This window comes from Chlorocebus sabaeus, chromosome X, assembly GCF_047675955.1.
Source record: "Chlorocebus sabaeus isolate Y175 chromosome X, mChlSab1.0.hap1, whole genome shotgun sequence".
Lineage (NCBI taxonomy): Eukaryota > Metazoa > Chordata > Mammalia > Primates > Cercopithecidae > Chlorocebus > Chlorocebus sabaeus.
This window is the reverse complement of record NC_132933.1, coordinates 29,767,305-29,785,519: the sequence shown is the minus strand read 5'-3', so window position 1 is coordinate 29,785,519 and position 18,215 is coordinate 29,767,305. Positions and strand designations below refer to the sequence as shown.

Here is an 18,215-nt window from a genome sequence, read left to right as displayed (position 1 = left end):
GACCATGCTGGCCAACATTGTGAAACCTCTTCTCTACTAAAATACACAAAATTAGCCGGGCGTTGTGGCACATGCCTGTAATCCCAGCTACATGGGAGGCTGAGGCAGGAGAATCGCTTGAACCGGGGTGGCAGAGGTTGCAGTGAGCCAAGATTGCGCCACTGCACTCTAGCCTGGTGACAAAGCCAGACTCCATCTAAAAAAAAAAAAAAAAAAAGAATGCAACTGTTTGTCTCTTACCTACTTATGACCTGGAAGCTCCCTCCCCCACTTCAAGTTGTCCCGCCTTTCTGGATTTAACCAATGCACATCTTACATATATTGACTGATGTCTCTTGTCTCCCCAAAATGTATAAAACTAGTCTGTGCTCCGACCACCTTGGGCACATGTCAGAACCTCCTGAGGCTGTGTCATGGGTGCATCCTTAACCTTGGCTAAATAAACTTTCTAAATTGAGACTTGTCACACATACTCTTTGGTTTACAAGTTCTAGTGTTTTGTTAGGTATGAGTTCTAAATTTCTTTTCAAAGAATCAATATGTCAGTATGTTCAATTCTTTGCCTTCTTTTTAAACTTAACTTACTCCTAAAGCAACCCTTTTCCATGACCAGCTCCACCCTGACTGATTTCAATCACCTGCCCCACCCTGACTCATTCTGATTACCTGCTACCTGCTCCGCCCTGGCTCATTCTCCACGCTGCATAACTATTTTTTCCCTCCAAACCACTCACCCCGTCACTCTCTTTAAATTAACCAATCGGAATTGATTTAGCCTGTGCTGTCTAACCCTAGCCAATAGGGAAACGACACAGCAGCAGGGGCCACATGTGTCAGGGATAAGAACCCCTTTCCCTCCCTTGTCCAGGTGTGCACTCATCATTGCTCCATCTGTAAGGGCGGACCCTTCTATAGAAGTACCTTGCCTTGCTGAAAATTAAAAAGAAAATTTTATATTCGAGTGCTATTTCTTTTGTGGCACCGAAACTATTTATAACAGTTTGAAGCACACACTGTAGGGTAACTATAGTTAACAATAATTTATTGTGTATTTCAAAATAGTTAAAAGGGAAGATTTGAAATGTTCCTAACACAAATGATAAATATTTGAGGTGACGGATGCCCTAAATACCCTTATTTGATCATTACACATTGTATGCATGTATCAAAATATCACATGCACCCCATAAATAAGTACTATTATGTATCTTTTTTTTTTTTTTGAGATGGGCTCTGTCACCCAGGCTGGAGTGCAGTGGTGTGATCACCACTCACTGCAGCCTTGACCTCCAGGGCTGAGGCGATCCTTCGGCCTCCGGAGTAGCCGGGATTACAAGCACACACAACTGCACTCGACTAAGTTTTGTATTTTTTTTGTAGAGACAGGGTTTCACCACGTTGCCTAGGCTGGTCTCAAACTCCTGGATTCTAGTAATCCGCCCCCCTCAGACACCCAAAGTTCTGCGATTACAGGTGTTTACAAACGTGCGTGACAACTATGTATCAATTTAAAAAAAAAAAAACAAAAAAAAATTAGAACAATTGAGCAATTAAAAAAAGAATACACTTTCCATTTTTCCTTGCGGCAGGGAATAGCCAATGAAGTGTAAGTGCAAATACGATAAGGCTTATGGGAAGGGTCTTTAAGGGGCCTGGCCTAGATGGGAAGTCTGCTGTTTCACTTGTCCCCACCTTTCTCTCTTCCTCCCACAAATAGCTCCTCTTCACAACTCTTAAAAGCATTCCTTTACAGTCCATTAACATTGCCACTACCTCTGCTGGAAGCTTCCTCATTTCCTGGGTTACTGCAATAGTGTCTTAAGTCATCTCCCCACCCCTTCCCTCTGATCCATTCTGTGTATTACCCTACCAGGCTGATTTTTCTAAAACCCAGCTTTGATCAATTCACTACCCTACTTCAAACTCTTTTGATGGTTCTCTTGCCTCCAGAAGTGGTTCTCAAACCTGGCTGTATCAGAGTCAGCTTGAGAAGTTGAGGAGGCCATACATTTTCCCAAAACATAACCCAAACTGACTGAATGCATCACAGGAGTGTCTAGGAATTAGGAGTTTCTTGTATCCTTCTCCTCCTCCTCCTCCTCCTCCTCCTCCTCCTTCTTCTCCTTCTCCTTCTTCTTCTTTCTTCTCCCTCTCCCTCTCCCTCACCCTCTCCCTTCTTTTTTTTTTTTTTCCAAAACAGTGTCTCTCTCTCTCTGTTGCCCAGGCTGGGGAGCACTGGCATGATCTTGGCTCACTGCAGCCTCAACCTCCCAGGTGCAGGTGATCCTCCCATCTCAGCCTCTCAACGAGCTGGAACTACAGGCGTGAGCCACCATCCTTGGCTAATTTTTGTATTTTTTGTAGAGATGGGGTTTCATCATGTCGCCCTGGCTAGTCTTGAACTCCTGGACTCAAGCAAACCACCTGCCTTGGCCTCCCAAAGTGCCAGGATTAGAGGTATAGGCAACCATGTCAGGCCAAGGCAGACTTTATTCAGGACTATGGTGACAGGTATAGGGACCACTGCAATGAGATTTTGCAATAGGGGAGACAGACTGGGTTCAACTCCAAATATGACAAGAAAAAATGAGAATTTATAGCCAAGGAACAGGATAGGAGTCAGTGAATGGAAAGTTACTAAGAGGAGACGTCAAGGATAGGGGAATTTTTTTTCTTCTGTTTTCTCCTTGTTCAGGTGAAGGATCTCTTTATTTTATCTTATTTTTCTTTCTTTGTTTTAAGGCTAGGGGAAATTTTGCTAGGTAGACTCAGGATTCTTGCTGAAGGCAGGCTAGAATGATAAGATATGGAGAGTAGGCCAGCATGGTGGTTCATGCCTGTAATCTCAGCACTTTCAGATGCCAAGTCAGGAAGATCTTTTGAGCCAGGAGGTCGATATCACCTTGGGCAACATAGGGAGACCCCATCTCTAAAAAAAAAAAAAAAAAATCTGGCCGGGTGTGGTGGCTCATGCCTGTAATCCCAACACTTTGGGAGGCCGAGGCAGGCAGATCACTTGAGGTCAGCAGTTCAAGACCAGCCTGGTCAACATGGTGAAACCCCGTCTCTACTAAAAATACAAAAATCAGCCAGGCGCGGTGGCAGGCGCTTGTAATCCCAGCTACTCGGGAGGCTGAGACAGGAGGATCACTTGAACCCAGAAGGCAGAGGTTACAGTGAGCCAAGATTGTGCCACTGCACTCCAGCCTGGGCAACAGAGCAAAACTCTGTTACACACAGACACACACACACACCCCCACACACAGAGAAAAAAAATCTAAAAAAAGAAAGATATGGAGAGTAGAGGATGAGGAATTTGATCAGATATTGAGGTTGATCAGACACTGAGGGCAGGCATTTTTTACTAAACTGGCTCAGCGGTATTTTTGCTAAAACTAGATTAAGTGGGTTAAGGACAGAACCCAAGGTTGGAGCTTAGTCAGAAAGAGGGCTCAGAGGACCCAGACTCAGGTATGGTCAAGGAGAGAGTCTTTGTTACTATGTAACATAATTAACACAGCGTGAACACAATAAACATTCAGTAAACGTTAGCAGCTACACTCCAACCATAAGACATTAACAGCCATGCCCCACGCACATGCTATTTTATTCCATTTCTATGCATTAGCACATTCTGAGGAGTCCGCTTAGAATGCCTTTCTCCTGCTGCTTCACCTAGCTAATTCTCCCTTGTCTTTCAACACTGAAGTCCTGTTGGAGTCAGTTCTGATCTGGGTCCCCGCTCTGGGCTCCCACTGCACCCTGTGCCTGCCTCCACCAAGTGAAAAACCACTGCAGGGTTTTAGGTGGAGGAGTGACCTGACTTGCCTTGAATATCTACTATATGCCAGGCATCATTGTAGGTTCTGAATCAAAACAAGAATAAAAAGAACACTTAGCAGCTGGGCATGGTGGCTCACACTTATAATCCTAGCACTTTGAGAGGCTGAGGCAGGTGGATTGCCTAAGCTCAGGAGTTTAAGACCAGCCTAGGCAAAAAGGTGAAACCCCATCTCTACTAAAAACACAAAAAATTAGCCGGGCATCATGGCACACGCCTGTAATCTCAGCTACTCAGGAGGCTGAAGCAGGAGACTCGCTTAAACCCAGGAGGCAGAGGTTGCAGTGAGCTGAGATCATGCCACTGCACTCCAGCCTGTGCAACAGAACAAGACTCTGTCTCAAAAAACAAACAAACAAACAAACAAACAAAAAAAACACTTAGAGGGTTACTGAGAGGATTAAAGAGATAAAGTGAGACAAAGCTTGCAAAGCACTTAAGACATTGCCTGACATATGGCAAACATTCAGTAAATGCTAACCATTATTACTTATATTTAGAGGAGTGTAAATAACTATTATTATTTATACTCCCTTACATACATTAGATCTTTGACATCACAGTCTTCCTTTCTAAACACAAATCTTACTACCATCCTAGATGATGATTTCTCCAACATGCCAGCCTCTCTCTTGGACCTCAACTCCAGTAGCTTTCACCTCCTCCCTACTCAAGATACACCATGACAACATGACAACACTTTGACCTTGACATTGTTGTTGGATTGTTGGATTTTTGCACAATAATAGATTGGGTATAACAATAGGAATAGATTAGTGTATATTAATAGAAAGCTCAGGTGCATTTTTCCATTAGTTTGAGATGAGAGTGTAATCTTCTGTCCTCACCCCAAGCAAGCAACAGGTCTTTTCTGTATGACTGGGTCCCAGGAAGATAAAAGCAGAGAAAGGAAAGGAGGTGCTGGCTAGAGATGCTAGCTTTGCCAGCACAAGCTAAGGGCAGGCATCTTTATGAGTACTCAAAGAGAGGAAATTACAATTGCAGTCTTTCTGGCAGCAAAGAGGGAATGAGAGGTTAGTGACCAAGATACTGGATCACGAATCAGGAGACTGAGGGGCAGATGCTGCCATTAGATGCTATTTGACATGAATGCTCATCACAAAGGCTGCTTGCTTACTGGTGAGGCAAGAGTAATTCTCTGCAAGTCTGCACCCCTTTCTCCCAGAAGAAGTTTCTTTTTTATTGTTGTTATTTCCCTACTCATAGAAGACGTTTCATAAAGCTGATGGCTCCGAGGACAAGGCCTGAAAGTCAGGGCTCACCCCATCCCGCTTCACTCAAAGAGCTCTTGCTTTTTTTTTTTTGAGACACAGTTTCTCTCTTGTTGCCCAGGTTGGAGTGCAATGGCGTGATCTCGGCTCACTGCAACCTCCGCCTCCTGGGTTCAAGCGATTCTCTTGCCTCAGCCTCTCCAGTAGCTGGCGCCTGCCACCACGCCCAGCTAACTTTTTTGTATTTTTAGTAGAGACAGGGTTTCACTATGTTGGTCAGGCTGGCCTCGAACTCCTGACCTCAGGCGATCCACCTGCCTTGGCCTCCCAAAGTGCTAGGATTACAGGTGTGAGCCACTGTGCCAGGCCCCGAGCTCTTGCTTTTTATCTATTATATTTATTTGGGCTTTAATTTATAATTGCATTTTGTTCTTTTTTTTTTTTTTTTTAAATGGAGTTTCGCTCTGTCACCCAGGCTGGAGTGCAATAGTGCAATCTCGGCTCATGGTAACCTTCGCCTCCTGGGTTCAAGCGATCTCCTGCCTCAGCCTCCCGAGTAGCTGGGATTACATGCACCTGCCACCACGCATTTTTGTGTTTTTAGTATAAATGGAGTTTCACCATGTTGGTCAGGCTGGTCTCAAACTCCTGACCTCAGGTGATCCGCCCGCCTTGACCTCCCAAAGTGCTGAGTGCTGAGATTACAGGCGTGAGCCACTGTGCCCGGCCTTTTTTTTTTTTTTTTTGAGACGGAGTCTTGCTCTGTCACCCAGGCTGGAGCGCAGTGGCGCTATCACTGTAAGCTCCGCCTCTGGGGTTCATGCCATTCTCCTGCCTCAGCCTCCTGAGTAGTTGGGACTACAGGCGCACACCACCACGCCCAGCTAATTGTTTTGTATTTTTAGTAGAGACAGGGTTTCACCGTGTTAGCCAGGATGGTCTCGATCTCCTGACCTCATGATCCACCTGCCTCGGCCTCCCAAAGTGCTGGGATTACAGGCATGAGCCATCGCGCCCGGACTTTCTTTTTTTCTTTTTTTTTCTTTTTTTTTTTTTAGACAGAGTTTCGCTTTGCCCCCCGGGCTGGAGTGCAATGGCCCAATCTTGACTTACTGCAACCTCTGCCTCCTGGGCAATTCTCCTGCCTCTGCCTCCTCAGTAGCTGAGATTACAGGCGTGAGCCAACACGCCCAGCTGATTTTTTTTCTATTTTTGGTAGAGACGGGGTTTCACTATGTTGGCCAGGCTCGTCTCTTTGGGAGGCCGAGGTGGGCGGATCACCTGAGGTCGGGAGTTTGAGACCAGCCTGACCAACATGGAGAAACCCTGTCTCTACTAAAAATACAAAATTAGCCGGGTGTGGTGGTGCACACCAGTAATCCCAGCTACTTGGGAGGCTGAGGCAGGAAAATTGCTTGAACCCAGGAGGTGGAGGTTGCGGTGAGCCGAGATCGTGCCATTAGCACTCCAGCCTGGGCAACAAGAGCGAAACTCCGTCTCGAAAACAAAAAAACAAAAGCAAAAAAAAAAGCAAAAAAAGAAAGTGACAGATGCCATGGAAAAAGGAGAAAGTTGAGCAGAGGAAGGGAGATTGGGAGTGCTGGGAGGTGGAACTATAATTTTAAATATGGTGGTCACTGTAGGTCTTTTGGAGAAGATAACAATTAAGCAAAGACTTGAAGGAGAATGATACGCTATCTGGGGAAAGTGTTCCGGACAGAGTAAACAGCAAGTACAAAGACCCTGAGGCAGGAAAACTAAAGAAAGAAGGAGAATAGTAGGAAATGAAGATATAAAAGTAAGAGTTTAGGGTCTTTGTATTAGGTATCCACTGCTGTGTAACAAATTGCCCTAAAATTTGGCTATTGACAGTAATACACAGGAATTCAAGAGTGGTTTGGCTTGGGGGTTCTGGCTCTGGGTCCCAAGAGGCTGCAGTTTCTGAAGGCTGTGACTGAAGAGTCTTCTTCCAAGGCAGCTCAGTCACATGGTTGGCAAATTGGTGCTGGTTGTTGATGGGGGAGAAAGGGATGAGGAGCGGGAAGGACTTTCTTTCTATTTGTGTGGGTCTCTACCTGCTGTTTTTTTTTTTGAGACGGAGTTTTGCTCTTTTTGCCCAGGCTGGAGTGCAATGCGTGATCTCAGCTCACCACAACCTCCGCCTCCTGGGTTCAAGTGATTCTCCTGCCTCAGCCTCCCGAGTAGCTGGGATTACAGGCATGCGCCACCACGCCTGGCTAATTTTGTATTTTCAGTAGAGACGGGGTTTCTCCATGTTGGTCAGGCTGGTCTTGAACTCCTGATCTCAGGTGATCCACCCACCTCAGCCTCCTAAAGTGTTGGAATTACAGGCGTGAGCCACCGTGCCCGGCCTACCTGCTGTTTTTTAAAAAAGGCTAGTGAAGTAAAGCAGTGAGAATAGAGAAGGAAGAAAGAAATCTGTAACTAGTTGTGATCAGTTGGTTGTAAACACCACTTCACTCAAAGCAGCCTCCACATGCTGTTTGAGTATCTTTATGACATGATAGCTGCCTTCCCCTACAGCAACCAATCAAAAAACGGAGCAAGGCAAATACCACAATGCCTTTTATGATCTAGTCTTGTAAGTCACATGCTATCATTTCTACCATATACTACTGATGACACAGTCAGCCTTGGTTCATTATAGAAGAGAACTACCCCGGGGTGTAAATAGCAAGAGGTGAAGACCATTGGTGGTCATTTTGGTGGCTATGATAGCCTTGGTAGGTCATTATAAATCTGTGGCTTTTACTTTGAGGGAAATGGGAAGCCAATTAAGGGATCTGAGCAGTGAAATGACCATGATCTGACATGTTTCATGAGGATAACTCTGGCCATTGTGTGAAATGACTGGAGAGGAGCAAGGATGTAAATGGGAGACCAGTGAGAAGGCTATTACAGTCCGAGAGAGATGCACTAAGGTCATAATGGTGGAGTCGAGAATTGGTGATATTCTGGATTCATTCTGAAGATAGAGATGACAAGATTTGCTGATGGATTGGATGTGGGATACGAGAGAAAGGAATTAAAGATGACTTCTAAGGGTTTTGGAGGAATAGGAATTACAAAAATGAGTTCAACATAGATCTTGCCATAAATGAGCTTACAACATAGGAGAGATAAGGTGTGTACACAAGTGCCATATATACTACATGGCAGAAAGCACTGTGCTCCATAATAGAGGCACAAATTTAAGTGCCAAATTTAAGTGCCAAGTATAACAAAAAAGTTCTGGAGATGGTCGCACAACCATGTGAATACACTTGCCACTGAAAAATGGTTAAAATGGTAAATTTTATTTATTTATTTATTTTGAGACGGAGTCTTGCTCTGTCACCCAGGCTGGAGTGCAGTGGCGCTATCTCTGTACACTGCAAGCTCCGCCTCCCACGTTCACACCATTCTCCTTCCTTCAGGCTCCCTAGTAACTGGGACTACAGGCGCCTGCCACCACGCCCAGCTAATTTTCTGTATTTTTAGTAGAGACGGGGTTTCACCATGTTAGCCAGGATGGTCTCCATCTCCTGACCTCGTGATCCGCCCGCCTTGGCCTCCCAAAGTGCTGGGATTACAGGCGTGAGCCACCGTGCCCGGCCTATGTATTTTTATTTATTTCTTTGTTTTGAGACGGAGTCTCGCTCTGTCACCCAGGCTGGAGTGCAGTGGTGTGCTCTCGGCACTGCAGCCTCCGCCTCCCGGGTTCCAGCGATTCTCCAGCCTCAGCCTACCAAGTAGCTGGGATTACAGGTGCACACCACCACACCCGGCTAATTTTTGTATTTTTAGTAGAGACGGGTTTTCACCATATTGGCCAGGCTGGTCTCGAATTACTGACTTCTGGTGATCTACCCGCCTCGGCCTCCCAAAGTGTTAGGATTACAGGCGTGAGCCACCGCGCCCAGCCAAAACAGTAAATTTTATGTCATGTACATTTTACCACAAGAAAAAAACAGTGCTTAAAAAAAAGCAAAAACAAAAATTAGAGAAGTGCCACTAGAGTTCAGAGCATGAAGGGATTAACTTCAGCTAAGAAAATCAGAGAAGGCTTTGTGTACGAGGATGGGGGGGCAGGCACAACGAGTAGTTCTGATTTGTTAGAAGATAGGGTAGGGTGCCCAAGGGGAGAATAAACATGCAACTAAGAGTTTTAAGAAAAGTCTTTCCTCTCCTCCCTCCAAGTTCCCTTGTTGTGAAGGGAGGATCATATCTTGCATCACTTGATTTCATTTGAAATGAAATATTCGGAATCCATCATCTCACCACATTACCCTGTAAGATCCCATTTTCCTGAAACAAAAATTCCTATGTTGATCTGACAATCCTACAACGCATTTGAAATAAATCCAGGATTTATTTCAGCATTTTATGTACACAGACTTCCTTTGTTTCCTGTCCATCTGCTTTCTTTTTCCTCTATTAATTTTCCCTTCACCTCCCAATCTTAACCCCCGCCATTCCCCCAGGTTCTCCTTTTCTTGTCATCCCTTTCATCCTTCCCTTCTTGGAAAAAGATCCGATTCTAACCTCAGTTACCTTATTAGCCGCGTGATACTGGGATAGCTATCCCCTCTGGGTCTCAGTTTCCTTTGTAAAATGGGCTTATTAAATCCCCAGAGACAGTGCTTATCTTACAGGGTTGTCAACATTACAACAAAGACCACGTTATATGCCTAACACAGTACCTGATCTATAGTAAGAACTAAACATTTTCGCCCCTTCTCCTCCTCTTTTCCGTCCTTGTGCTTTTCTTCCCCTATTCCTCAACCCCAGGGCCCAACAGGTAAAAACCGTGGGAAAAACCATCCTTGAGGCTAAAAGAAGAAACGCAGGAGCTAGGGGCGGAGACTACGAGGTGCTCACTGCGCATGTGCGCCTGCTAGGTCAGGTTCTGGGTTCCAGCTGGGAGGGGGGGAGGGGGGGTGGGGTTACGGGTTGCAAGGGCCTCATTTTTCCTTACTGCCCCCTTCCTGTTCGGGAAGGTGGGGGGACCTTGGCGGTGCCCGGAGCCGGCGTGGCGCTCATCGAGGGACGCCCGGCCCAAGTGGTAAGTTGGAAAATGGCGGAGCGGGGGGGGGGAAGAAGGAGGGGCTTTGCAGGGCAGGAGGCTGACCTCCCGGCCGGGGGTGGGAAGGACACAGCCGGGGCCCAGTGACGCAGCCCGGGCCCGGAGACTGACGGACAGCGCCCGGTGTCTCTTTGAGGCCCTGACGTGGACAAACTTCGGGTTTCACGACTCCGGGTTTCTCCAGCGGATGGGCCGACCGGTGGAGGCGCGTGAGGGAGACGAAGGGACTTCCGTTTCCTTCACCTAGGCTGGGGCCAGGCCGCAGAGCGGAGTTGGCATTTCCAGATTGGGGCTCGGGCCGCGCCTCCTCCGGGACCCTCCCCTTGGACCGAGCTGATCGCCGCGGGGCAGTTCGGGCCGGCTGTCCTGGCGCGGTGGGTACAGCTTGTGTAGGCTTTCCCCTCCTCCGCTTTCCCTCCTTCCCCTCTTCTCCCTCCCCTCTCTTCTTTTCCCCTCCACTCCCCTCGGGCCGGCGCTGCTGGGGAGGGCGGGAAGGCCGCGCCCGCCTGGCAGAGGTGGCCCGGCCCCGGCTGCTTGCCCGGGTTCCTCGGACTGCCGACGGCAGGCGTGGGTGAGTGGGTGGGTGACTTCAGGCCCGCGAGACTGCCTTCCTAAACCCTGTGACACCTAAGGTAAATTGAGGCAAATAACTTTTTTAAAAAATATGATCAAAGGGATTTCCTCCCCTTGTGATACCTGTGGCTTGTGTGGAGCAGGGTGGAGTGTGTCTGGAGAGGGCATATGAAACAGAAAGAATAAGGGCCAAAGAGCTTCCGGAAGAGGAAATTAGCTGGTAATTCTTTCCAATCTGCTTTCCCAGTCACCTCTCCGGCATGTTCTGTAAAACAAAATGTAATTTGATTTTGTTTCATTATTTTAACTCCATAACACTTAAATTATTTTCTTTTCGGGGAGGGGAGTGTTTATTCTCAAACTAAGCAGTAGCACTCTCCACCTCCGAAAAAGGAAAAACGTCAACCCAAGCTTTGTTAAAAAAAACCCCAACCAATCAGATTTTAATAATCTACTACTTTGCTTTCAAATATAATTATGTCTCTAGTTCTGTCACAACTATACTTTGATAGTTTAATGACTCACAGAAATTTGTAAGACTGGAGGTTTCAGTAGTGTTTCTTTTCCTTTTTTTCCCCGTAATATTTATTACAGTCAATGAGCAGTGTTACAGACGGCCATCTTAGAATTATAACATTTTAGAGTTGGAAGGGATCTTAGTCAAACCCTGTCCTTTTACAAAACCAGAAACAACGGCTTAGGGAGATTTCATAGCTTGCTTAAGGCTATCCAACTACTTAGATTAGAACCCATGTTATCTGGCTTCTTGCCCATCACTTTGCACAGTTGCTCCATATCGCCTCCAAGCATGAAAATTAAATGTATTCAATTCAACACACATTTCTGAAGAGTATGATACTTTGTACCAGTGACTGTGGTACCACTTTCTATGTATTTCAATGTATTTAACATGCTTATGGAGTACTTGAGCTTCTCCCCCACCCCCACATTCAAGAAGTGGCAACAGTTTAGATTTATATACACACCTTCACATGTATGTGTGTATACTTGCATTTGCCTAGATAGTTTCTTGAAGGATACACAATAAAACTGTTAACAGTAGTTACTTATGGAGGAGAAGAGAGGTAGAAGACTTTTTACTTTGCACTTCACATGACCTAATGTACGGTTTGAATTTGTTATAAATTCGTATTGATTTCATAATTGAAAAGTTTTAAAGTTCACACCTTCCCACACAAATATATATATCAACATAAGCAAATATATACCAATGGTACATACACATATTTATGCACATATATGCATTTATACATATCAGTGGTTTGTACTGTAAAATCCGGTATGATTCAGGTCAACTCAGCTGACAAAGCAGGCCTCTATTGGATACTCATGTTTCGTTTTCTTGTATTGCTCTCTCCTAATGTAAGATAGTAAAAATAATATGTTACTAGTTGTCGTATATTTTTAGAAATTGTCCTAAGCTTCTTGATTATCAAATAATGTAGCAAACTTTTAACACATTTAGAATATCAAATTTGGGTACTTGCTTCAGTGGTAGCACATATACTAAAATTGGAACAATTCAAAGAAGATTAGCATGGTGTTTTTTTGTTTGTTTGTTTGTTTTTGAGACGGAGTCTTACTCTGTCATCCAGGCTGGAGTGCAGTGGCACGATCTTGGCTCACTGCAGCCTCCGCCTCCTGGGTTCAAGTGACTCTCCTGCCTCAGGCTCCCGAGCAGCTAGGACTACAGGCACACGCCACCATGCCCGGCTAAGTTTTGTATTTTTAGTAGACACGGAGTTTCTCCATGTTGGCCAGGCTGATCTCGAACTCCTGACCTCAGGTGATGCACCGGCCTCAGCCTCCCAAAGTGCTGGGATTACAGGTGTGAGCTACCTCGCCCGGCCGGTCCCTTTTTGTGTGTGTTTGTGTGAGACAAAATTTCGCTTTTGTTGTCCAAGCTGGAGTACAATGGCGCCATCTCGGCTCACTGCAACCTCCACCTCCTGGGTTCGAGTGATTCTTCTGCCTCAGCCTCCCAAGTAGCTGGGATTACAGGTGCCCACCACCACACCTGGCTGACTTGGTCCCGTTTTAAATAAGCAACAACAACAAAAATTTGACACCTGACGCTGTGGCTCATGCCTGTAATCCCAGCACTTTGGGAGGCCAAGGCGGGCGGATCACCTGAGATCAGGAGTTCCAGCCTGGCCAACATGGTGAAACCCCATCTCTACTAAAAGTAGAAAACTAGCCGGGTATGGTGGTGTGCGTCTATAATCCCAGCTACATGGGAGGGTGAAGCAGGAGAACTGCTTGAACCCAGGAGGCAGAGGTTGTAGGGAGCCGAGATCGCACCACTGTACTCCAGCCTGGGTGACAAGAGCGCACCTTTGTCTCAAAAAAAAAAAAAAAAAGAGAAATTGATACAATGAAAATATCTGCAGCCTCGGCAACATGGCGCAGCCCTCTCTCTAATAAAAATACAAAAATTAGCCGGGCGTGCTGGCTTGTGCCTGTAGTCCCAGCTACTTTGGGGAGTTGAGGCAGGAGGATCACCTGAGCCTTGGGAGGTGGAGGCTGCAGTGAGCCATGATTGGGCCACTGTACTCCAGCCTGGGCAACAGAGTGAGACCCTGTCTCAAACAAAACAAACAAACAAACAAATCAGAATTGTAGACTCTTTGTAGGTAAGAATATATGTTTTTTTAAAAAGTGAAGACTAGGGCCAAGTACGGTGGCTTTCACCTGTAATCCCAGCACTTTGGGAGGCTGAGGTGGGCAGATCACCTGAGGTCAGGAGTTCAAGACCAGCCTGGCTAACATGGCGAAATCCCATGTCTACTAAAAATACAAAAATTAGCTGGGTGTGGCGGTGCACCCCTGTAGTCCCAGCTACTTGGGAGGCTGAGGCAGGAGAATCACTTGAGCCCATGAGGCAGAGGTCGCCGTGAGCTGAGAATGGAACATTGAATTCCAGCCTGGGCCGCAGAGTGAGACTCTGCCTCAAAAACAGATAAATAAAAATAACATAAAATAAAAAGTTAAGACTAAAACAGTTTGCAGTGATTAGGAGTTCAGCTGTCTAGTTTTGTTTTTGTTTTTGTTTTGAGATGGAGTTTCGCTCTTGTTGCCCAGGCTAGAGTGCAATGGTGTAATCTTGGCTCACCTCAACCTCTGCCTCCCAGGTTCAAGCAGTTTTCCTGCCTCAGCCTCCCAAGTAGCTGGGATTACAGGCATGCACCACCACACCCGGCTAATTTTGTATTTTTAGTAGAGACGGGGTTTCTCCGTGTTGGTCAGATTGGTCTCGAACTCCCGACCTCAGGTGAAAAAGTGCTGGGATTACATGCGTGAGTCACCGCGCTCGGCCCAGCTGTCTAGTTTTTAGAAGTAGATTAAGACTCAAAAAAATATATCGCCCATCGTAATATATATGATTATTAGCAAAGCTTGGACTAGAGTCTAGGTTCTAGTCTAGTGGCCCTTGTACTATACCTGTAATTTTATTGCCTTCTAGTGCATTGGATGATTCCAACTAGGCTAACAAAGTGATAATATCTAAAGGTTAGCCAGGACCATTTCAATAGGTAAGAATTATTATTTTTTTCTTTGGTTTTTATTTTATTTTGTCTTCCTTTTTTTTTTTTTTCCATTTTCAGGAAGTGAGCAGTTTCTCAAAATTATTATAATTGATGGACCAGCTAATTTGTATAGTGCTTAAAATATTTTAGTAACATAAATTTTACTAAATAAATTTACTAATTTAGTAAATAAATGTTCTCCTTTTACTTCATTGTAAACATTAATTTCTTTAGTAAATCCTGTATTTATATTGTAAATGCTTAGAGATACCAAATGTAAAATAATGATGTTTCACTGTTTTTGTTTGGTCTAATGTTTAAGTCTGGTAGCTAGTATTAGCAGAGAGCAAAACCTACAGTTTATGAAATAAACATTCATTGAGCACTTTATGTGTTCCAGGCTTTGTAGTATGTGGTATGATTCCAAGAATAAATATGTCAAAAAAAAAAAAAAAAAAACGCCTTTCTTCTTCTTCTTTTTTTTTTTTTTTGAGACGGACAGAGTCTGGCTCTGTTGCCCAGGCTGGAGTGTAGTAGCGAGATCTTGGCTCACTGCAAGCACTGCCTCCCGGGTTCATGCCATTCTCCTGCCTCGGCCTCCCAAGTAGCTGGGACTACAGGCACCCACCACCACACCCGGCTAATTGTGTGTGTGTGTGTTTAGTAAAGACCATGTTTCATCGTCTTAGCCAGGATGGTCTGGTTCCTCTGACTTCGTGATCCGCCCACCTTGGCCTCCCAAAGTGGTGGGATTACAGGTGTAAGCCACCACACCAGGCCTCCTTTCTTCTTTTTTTTTTTTTTTTTTGCTTTGTTTTTATTTTGCTTTTGTGTCTTTGTTTTTCCATTGTTCTTTTGCAACTGGGAGATTATCATGAGCTGTCAATTCTCAAGCTTTATCTCTGTGAGATAATCTGTTAATAGTATTATAAAATGTAACCTGTTAGCACTATTAAAGGGCATTGTGTGAGTAGATATGAGGAGACAGAAACAGTAGTGATAAGATAAAAAATACTTCAGAATTTAACAAATACTATTTCTTTTTTTTTTTTTTTTTGAGACAGAGTCTCACTCTGTCCCCCAGGCTGGAGTGCAGTGGCACGATCTCGGCTCACTGCAAGCCCCGCCTCCCAGGTTCACGCCATTCTCCTGCCTCAGCCTACCGAGTAGCTGGGACTATAGGCACCCACCACCGTGCCCACCACCACGCCCAGCTAATTTTTTTTATTTTTATAGAGACGGGTTTCACCGTGTTAGCCAGGATGGTCTCAATCTCCTGACCTGGTGATCCGCCCACCTCGGCCTCCCATAGTGCTGGGATTACAGGCGTGAGCCACTGCACCCGGCTCAAATACTGTTTCTGTATCTTAGAGGTCATGTGCTACAGTGTTTGGAGAGAGTCCTGGGTTGGGTACCACAGTACCTAGATTATTGACTTTGTTTCCAATTAGCCGTGGGATTGTGTATGTCAGTGACCCCATCTTTCTTTACATTTTCACATTTTTGATATGTTATTTGATGTGTTGAATTTAAAACATAAAAGGGTATTTTGAATATTTTATTTATTTATTTTTGAGACATTGTCTTGTTGTGTCACCCAGGCTGGAGTTCAGTGCATGATCCCAGCTGACTGCAACCTCCACCTCCTGGGTTCAAGTGATTCTGGTGACTCAGCCTCCCAAATAACTGGGATTACAGGCATGTGCTACCATAGCCGGCTAATTTTTTTTTTTTCTAATTTTTTTTTCCCCCTGAGACGGAGTCTTGCTCTGTCGCCCAGAGCTGGAGTGCAGTGGCACGATCTCGGTTCACTGCAGCCTCCGCCTCCGGGTTCAGGCAATTCTCTTGCCTCAGCCTCCCGAGTAGCTGGGATTATAGGTGCACACCACCACAACTGGCTAATTTTTGTATTTTTAGTAGAGATGGGGTTTCACCATGTTAGCCAGGCTGGTCTCGAACTCCTGACCTCATGATCCACCCGCCTCATCCTCTCAAAGTGCTGGGATTATAGGCGTGAGCCACCGCACGCAGCCTTTTTTGTATTTTAAGTAGAGACTGGGTTTCACCATGTTGCTCAGGCTGGTCTTGAACTCCTGACCTCATATAATCTGCCCGTCTCGGCCTCCGAAAGTGCCGGGATTACAGGCGTGAGCCACTGCGCTGGCCTTTGAGTATTTTAAGTTATAAAAGCGGTATGTGTTTAAAAAAAACACATCTCTCTCTCCTTTTTTTTTTTTTTTTTGAAACGGAGTCTTGCTCTGTTGCCCAGGCTGGAGTACACTGGCATGATCTTGGCTCACTGAACTTCCGCCTCCCAGGTTCAAGCGATTCTTCTGCCTCAGCCTCCCAAGTTGCTGGGACTATAGGTGTGCTACCACGCACGGCTCATTTTATTTTATGTATTTATTTATTTATTTTGAGACGGAGTCTCACTCCTGACCTCATGTGATCTGCCTACCTTGGCCTCCCAATATGTTGGGATTACAGGCGTGAGCCGCCGTGCCTGGCCAGAGATAGGTGTTTATTATAGAAAATTTATGAAATAGAATAATTATGATCATATTGTCTACAGGTTGTTTTAATCTTTTTTCTCCCATTCAACATTCTATAGTTAACATTTCTTATGAAGTCGTTTTGTTTTGTTTTGTTTGGTACAGACCTGTGCCACCATACCCGGCTAATTTTTGTATTTTTAGTGGAGACAGGGTTTCACCATGTTGGCCAGGCTGGTCTTGAACTCCTGACCTTGTGATCTGCCCACCTTGGCCTCCCAAAGTGTTGGGATTACAGGCATGAGCCCCTGTACCCGCCCTTTGTTTTTGAGACGGAGTTTTGCTCTTGTTGCCCAGGCTGGAGCGCATTGGCACACGATCTCAGCTCACTGCAACCTCTGCCTCCTGGATTCAAGTGATTCTGCTGCCCCAGCCTCCCGAGTAGCTGAGATTACAGGTGCCTGCCACCACGTCCAGCTAATTTTTGCATTTTTAGTAGAGATGGGGTTTCACCATGTTGGCCAGGCTGGTCTCAAACTCCTGACCTCAGGTCATCCACTCGCCTCGGTCTCCCAAAGTCCTGGGATTACAGGCGTGAGCCACCGCGCCCGGCCTGAAGTCTTTCAAAATACATTTTTTATTTATCCAGTGTATTATTTTATACTGCACTTTCTTCATCTGTAAAGTAACAGGGCCAGGCGTGGTGACTCATACCTGTAAGCCCGGCACTTTGGGAGGCTGAGGTGGGAGGATTATTTGATCCCAGGAGTTCGAGACCAGCCTGGGCAACATCATGAGACCCCGTCTCTACCAATAATAAAAAATGTGATGTGATGGCATGCGCCTGTGAAGATCGCTTGAGCCCGGGAGGTCAAGGCGGCAATGAGCCATGAGGGCGCCACTGCATTCTAGCCTGAGTGCCAGAGTGAGGCCCTGTCTCAAAACAAACAAACAAACAAGCAAACAAACAAACAAAAAAACCCAGGGAGGTTGGGCTAAGGGCTAGTTGATTCCAAAGATTCAAAACCCATTCTAATAGTTTTTAAGCCTGATTATCTGAGATTTTGTCAAGGAAAAAAGTTCCATATAACAATCCCAGGCCAGGCATGGTGGCTCATGCCTTTAATTCCAGCACTTTGGGAGGCCGAGTCAGGGAGATCCCTTGAGCCCAGGAGTTCAAGACCAGTCTGGGCAACATGGTAAAACGCCATCTCTACTAAAAATAGAAAAATTAACTGGGCATGGTTGTGTATGTGCCTGTAATCCTAGCTACTCCTGGAGGCTGAGGTGGGAGGATCACTTGAGCCCAGGAGGTGGAGGATGCAGTGAGCCAAGATCAGGGCACCCCATTCCACCTTGGGCGACAGAGCGAGACCCTATCTCAAAAAACAGAAACAGGAATTTGAGACCATATTTATGGGTTATTTATTTTATCTGCTCTGT

At 45.6% G+C, this 18,215-nt stretch overlaps 1 protein-coding gene across 6 annotated transcripts in view; it reads left to right on the top strand.

Moving 5' to 3' along the window:
* Positions 1-10,039: 10,039 nt before the first annotated feature.
* XIAP (X-linked inhibitor of apoptosis) overlaps positions 10,040-18,215 on the top strand; it is a 51,959-nt gene continuing 43,783 nt past the window's right edge. The window contains exons 1-2 of one of the 6 annotated variants that reach the window (XM_008019487.3): positions 10,040-10,138; positions 10,407-10,533. The gene's annotated coding sequence lies outside the window, so the exon portion shown is untranslated. Of the gene's footprint in view, positions 10,139-10,218; positions 10,534-10,563; positions 10,792-14,216; positions 14,287-18,215 lie in introns of those variants that run through there. The other 5 variants (XM_037989108.2, XM_037989106.2, XM_008019489.3 and 2 more) reach the window with 5 other exon arrangements.